The 6,000-nt window shown below is 37.6% G+C and overlaps 2 long non-coding RNA genes across 2 annotated transcripts; both read left to right on the forward strand.

Moving 5' to 3' along the window:
* Positions 1–767: 767 nt before the first annotated feature.
* Positions 768–1,654, forward strand: LOC135721596 (uncharacterized). Its single transcript, XR_010521523.2, has 3 exons — positions 768–859; positions 1,099–1,205; positions 1,588–1,654. It is a non-coding gene; the product is annotated as an uncharacterized lncRNA (long non-coding RNA).
* Positions 1,655–1,877: 223 nt separating this feature from the next.
* On the forward strand, positions 1,878–4,067 carry LOC135721595 (uncharacterized). The gene is made up of 3 exons (XR_010521522.2): positions 1,878–2,105; positions 2,217–2,454; positions 3,041–4,067. It is a non-coding gene; the product is annotated as an uncharacterized lncRNA (long non-coding RNA).
* The last annotated feature ends 1,933 nt before the right edge of the window (positions 4,068–6,000 follow it).

Genomic DNA, 6,000 nt, shown 5'->3' on the forward strand with positions numbered 1-6,000 from the left:
AGCTGCTGCTGTCTGGCAAGTGGTGCTGCAGCCTCAAGTCTCTGAGCATCATGCTTTGGGACAGTTTTTCTGCAAGACAACCAGGCTTAAGAATGCTGGAAACTACTAACCTCCTAATGCCTGTCTGCTTGTTGATGTGAAAGGACTGAATCTTGTGTCCTGATATGTCCTCTTTTGGCTTGGATTTTAAGGGTGAAATTGTCCTTTTTGTCTGTTTGAAATGCTGCCCTGACAGTGGTTTTCTGTTATCGTATATATTGACCATAGACTATATTGGCACATGTCCACTTTAAAAACATTGAAGACACAAAGTCAATCTGTATATTCAACAAAATTCAAGGCCCTCACTGTGAAATCATTAGGCCACTACACAATTTTCTCGGTTGATGGGGAAAACAGCCACACTATGAATAAAGCTTTACAATGGGGTGCTATATTTTTTAATTTACAATAGGTGAACAATGTGTGAAAGACTAGGAATTTATTCTGGGGCTCAACAGTTCAACCAAGGCTCTTGCATAAACTTGAGCTTTGGTAAACTGGGGGTGAAGCAATTGAAGACATTAAAATGCTTGAAACATTAAACAACCGTGTAAGTGTAAACAATCATCGTAATTGTTTTTCTAGTCTCTCTCTCTGTGCTTTAGGTATCAAGAAAGTGCGCGCAGATTCAAATAATTGAATGTTGTACAATCATTGGACGAATCGTACGGCAGAGGCAATCTCGACCAATAACATCGCTTGACTTTGGGAGGGGGATATACGTCATAACGTAAGATCGCGCCATACTGGCAGTGGCCAGAGTAGAGAGCCTTGATAAAGTATGGAACGTTTTCAGGATATTCAGCTTTCACTAAAGGTAAATTAATATATTTACCCAGCCGGCACATGATCTACCTTTAACGTCGATATGATTAAAATAATGTCAGTTGTTGTTTAAACGTTGATATATATATATATTGTGCGCGGGTCTGCGCCCCTATTTTAAGTTTGAAAATACGTCCGTTACTATCGGTCGGAGCAGCTGCTGCTTTGCGTTGATCTCTCTGTCAGACCTGGATTATTTTATATCTGCCTGTTAAATTCTTAAATTTTCAGCGAATTTTAGTTGATGTGTCAATGAAGAACAAAAGCTGGAATGTGAATAGAAGAAGGGGTCGTACGGGGTCTGTAAAAATACTCAAGTGGTGCTCGCTGCATATCAGGTAAGAGATCATTTTTCATTAACACTCTAACGTTTAGGGACACGGGTAGCATAACGTTACTGCAACCTCATAGGATAACTTAAATAAGTTATCGCTGTGTGTGTTTTTGTACTGCTTCGCTATTAGCGTAGCGATATTAGCACGTATTTCAATGTGTTCGTAGTACATTACCATCTGACATTGCTGTGTTTTATATGACGTTATATGATTAATGTTGTCAGCTAATGTTAGTTTAAAACTCAAACGCATGAGGGGTAAAAAAGCGTGGGAATGAGTAACTTAAAGTGATAAAACAGTCATTTATTCGTTAGAGTATATGTTTACATAACCTCTTTATAATGACATTGAAAAGATATTTGATTTGTTTAACTTACTTGTTTAGATCAAGCATTGGAATAAGATTTTTATCGGGGGAGAACAACCAACAGAAAGACCCATTCACCAACTACGGTAAGTCAATTTTACCCACGTACTATTCGAAAACCAAGGATAGTATTAAGTATGATTTTCATACTGTATTTCATAAAGTAACACAGGGTAGGCGTAATAATCCATGGCTTTAGCCTACACCTTTCCGGCTGCCCCCCTTGTTTGTAATGAAATTGCTGTAAATATATTTTGTCCTATGTTCAGTAACCAAATAAACTTTCTGTCCTTTTGTCTTTCTTCTCCTGAAGTGGCGCACTGAAAGGGGAGATTCATGTCACCTTCACCAGTCCTTTCTTTAATTGCTGGAAACTGTTAAGGGAAAGACCCTCAGACATAATAGGATAAATGTGGCTGCAGGTAAAATTATTTGATGGTGTTAAGGTTTATCATTATCTAACAAACCAAATGCTTTGTTCAATAACAAGAAATCACGTTAGGGCCATTTTCTGGAAGAGAAATCCACTTGGACAGGTAAGTTAACGTTATGTGTAGCATTTTAATGTTTGTACATTTGTCCATATGACGCTAAAGGGGTTTATCAAATCTTTCTCACCCATGTTATGGTTCATATTCTGTGTTCAGTTTGACAAGGATCAAGAGGCCAAGGACCAGGTGGTGAAGTCGGAACCAGACCAGACAGCTCTCGCACAGCCAGCCTCTGAACCTGCTCTACAGTTTGAATCGCCCGGGTGAAGTTAAACTCTACTTTGCTGGTGACCCAGATGGCTGAGAACATGATAGGCTGAAACCCTGGAAGCTAAGAGGGAAGCGGCAAAGGAGTTCGAAGAAGAGCTGAAAAGCACGTCTTAATGAACACAAGGTGAGGATTTGTATGGAAATCCAACTGGTTTATCCAGATTATTTACAAGTGGATTTAAGATTTTGTTGATCACATCTACAGAGCAGCTTGAACCCTTTTAAGACATTTTAACCCCTTAAAGGCGGAGTCCACGATGTTTGAAAAACGCTTTGGAAAAGGAGACGGGCTGACTACCAAAACACACTTATAGCCAATCAGCAGTAAGGAGCGTGTCTACTAACCGACATCCTTGCCGGGTTGCGTATGTGTGGGGCGGGTCTATCAACAGAAGGTCCAGAGTCTATTGGGGTAGGGGCATGTTTGTTTAGGTGATTTCAAATATCAACATTGGCTTTCAAACATCGTGGACTCTGCCTTTTAATGTTCCTGCATTAGAAGCATTAATAGAGGCAAAGTTTGTTCATGCTCAATTTTCATTCGAGCTCCAAACTGAAATTATTGTTGAGCGGCAACCTAATGGCTCTGCTCTGGCGATGCTGTGAGGGAGGCAAAGTTGCCATTGTGTGTAAATTGAAAACAATACAATGTGGCCACGGCTGATGTGTAGGAATTTTTGCAAGCATGATACATCTTTTTTATTTTTCAGGACAAGGCCTGGTGAAAGCCACTACAGAGGATCATAGCCATCGTTGGAGTTCTGAAAGGACGTGGGTGAATATCAATCTGCCAAATGAACTTTTTTTAGCATGCACATTCACATCTTTATATTAATACTGATTATATATGAACTTGTTTGTTTGTTACTGGAAAGAACTTAGCTTCTATTGTGTTTGACAGAAGGAGTTTTAAGCCTATGTGCATTTTCTAGATGTTAAGCATGAACAGTACTTAAACAACCATTACCCGTACCAGCTCTGTCCGTGCTCCATTTTCCATTGCAGATCATACTCAGAGATAGTACCCCTTAAATGCAGCTGGTCGTCATAGCAAGGCCACACACAACTGCCGCGGCGTAATGTTCAATGCGAGACACACACCAGCGCCCAAATTTAATTTAAAACGTTTCAGCATTACTCGGATTGTACTTAATTTAACTAAAACAAATATCATAAACATGTCTAATTAATACTTTATCAACACGTCATACTCCTGGAAAAGACCCACATAAATCACATATTTTAAAGGAATAGTCTACTCATTTTCAATATTATTTCATATTTTCATATTTCAACATATATCAATAATATGTTATTACCTTAACTAAGAATTGTTGATACATCCCTTTATCATCTGTGTGCGTGCACGTAAGCGCTGGAGCGCGCTGCGACGCTTCGATAGCATTTAGCTTTGAGTTCACTCAAAAACTCAAAAGTCGATTTAAAATTGCAGTTTAAAAAAACTTGCATGCATTGAAGACCCGTCACCCCTAGGAACAACATGAAACGATTGAATATATCTTCATATGATATATCAGGACACTTCTTAATTTCATCCTCACACTGGCTCATACATGGCTGGTGTAGTAAATATTTACCATAACCGTTTTAATCATGTTTTATGCGTGCTCCCAACACACTGTTTTCTACTGGCTGGCCATTAAAACTGAGCTCCCGCACAAAGAAGGGAAATACGTCACATCTCTTACTCCCACTTTTGAAAATAATGTGGATAACAACATTATTCTGTTTGAGGTGTAACAAGCTGTGTTCCCACACTTAAAGGCTCTCTAAGCGAATCTGCGAGACGTTAGTTATTGTTGACGTTTGAAACTGTTTTCAAACAGACGGAGCGTAGCTAACTCCTCCCCCTCCCTTCCGTGCTTTCATGAACGCGCCCAACCCCCACCCCCAAATCCTTTGTCGTTTATTGGCTGGAATACTTTGTTTTGTTTTGTGATGCTAGGTTTGGCCACTTGTTGATATTGCCGTTTGTGAAGTCTAGGCTGTCTACAGAGATTGCGTTTTTTTACAGTTTGATCAACGGACAGGCAGCAAGCAGATAGTGAGGAGATGTTTCCGGTATGTAACAAAAAATGTTTTATGGTCTAAAACGCTTCAATTCCCTTAGAGCGCCTTTGTTTTGCTGCTTATGACCGTAATCATCATGGAAAACGTTGGTTTACTGATACTACACGCCAGAAGTCGCACCCATAATTCGCGCAAATCGTCATGGGGTGTAGGAATAGTGTGCATAGGGCCCAAAATTATTAACAATAGGGTAACATTCTTCATAGAGCCATAGCTTATTTATTTTGCTTTTAAAGTGCACCAAATGAATGCACTTAACATTAAAATGAACACTTTTCTTTTGAGTGGAAATGTACATCTCAAATGGGGATCTGCAGTGAATGGAAAGGACATTGCTGTAAAATATCAGAAGTATGTATGTATGTATGTATGTATTTAGTGAAAAAGTTGTTGATGCAAATGCACTTAACATAGACCTTCTGTTTGTTTTTTGTACATTTAAAACACAATATACTAATACAGAATGTGTGGACATAAACTGGAATGTTGGTTGCAATTACTGTCAAATAATGTTTATATTAAGTAAATCCCATGTACTATTAAGAAAAGTCTGTAGATATATTGGAGTTGCTTGTTATTACTGTCAAATTATATTCATATAAGGTTAGTCCCATGCACTTATAAGAAAGGTCTGTATATATCGGAGTTGCTTATAACAGTGGTTCTCAAACTGGGGTCCGGGGCCCCCAGGGGGGCCGCGAGATGGTGCCAGGGGGGCCCCAGTTTTATGACATTTTATAAAATACATTAAATTCTAATGAATTCTGGGAAATTAAACTAAAAAAAGGTAGCACTACTTTGTATAATTTAATGTTTTGTTTAATTAAAATGTGAAGTTTTAGAACAGTTTTTTGTCATAAATTTTCTTTGGGGGGGGGCGCGAAGGAATGCACCGTACACAAAGGGGGGCCGCACGCTGAAAAAGTTTGAGAACCACTGGCTTATAAAGTAAACCCCATGATGTAATGGAAAAAGTATATATATATAGGGCAGTTGCTTGTAATTGCTATCAAATATTGTTTACATAAAATAAACATGTGTATTTTTACATATATGGGAGAATTGCTTGTAATTACTGTCCATTTATGTTTATATAAAGTGAACCCATGCATTGAGTAAATGTCATGTTGATATAAAGTTTTATTAGTATAAAGCAATGTTTATATAAAGTATACCTCATACATTGATGGTAAAAAAATGTAAATTTATTGGAGATGTTTTTGTAATTAATGTCAAGTATTGGTTATATAAGGTAAACCCCCATAAATTAATGGTAAACGTATGTAGATATATTGGGAAGTTGCTTATAATTACCATAATAAAATTTTTTTTATAAGGTAAAGCCCCCATACATTAAAGGTAACAAATATGTAGAAATATTGGAGAGTTGCTTGTTATTACTGCCAAAAAATCTTTATATAAAGTAAACCCCCCAGTATTTAAATGGTACAAACATGTAGATATATTGAAGAGTTGCTTGTTATTACTGTCAAATAATGTTTATATAATGTAAACCTGCATACATTAATGGTAAAAGCTTGTAAATTTAGTTTAGATGTGTCTATAATTAATGTCAAAT

The sequence above is a fragment of the Paramisgurnus dabryanus genome, chromosome 18 (assembly GCF_030506205.2).
Source record: "Paramisgurnus dabryanus chromosome 18, PD_genome_1.1, whole genome shotgun sequence".
NCBI classification, from domain to species: domain Eukaryota; kingdom Metazoa; phylum Chordata; class Actinopteri; order Cypriniformes; family Cobitidae; genus Paramisgurnus; species Paramisgurnus dabryanus.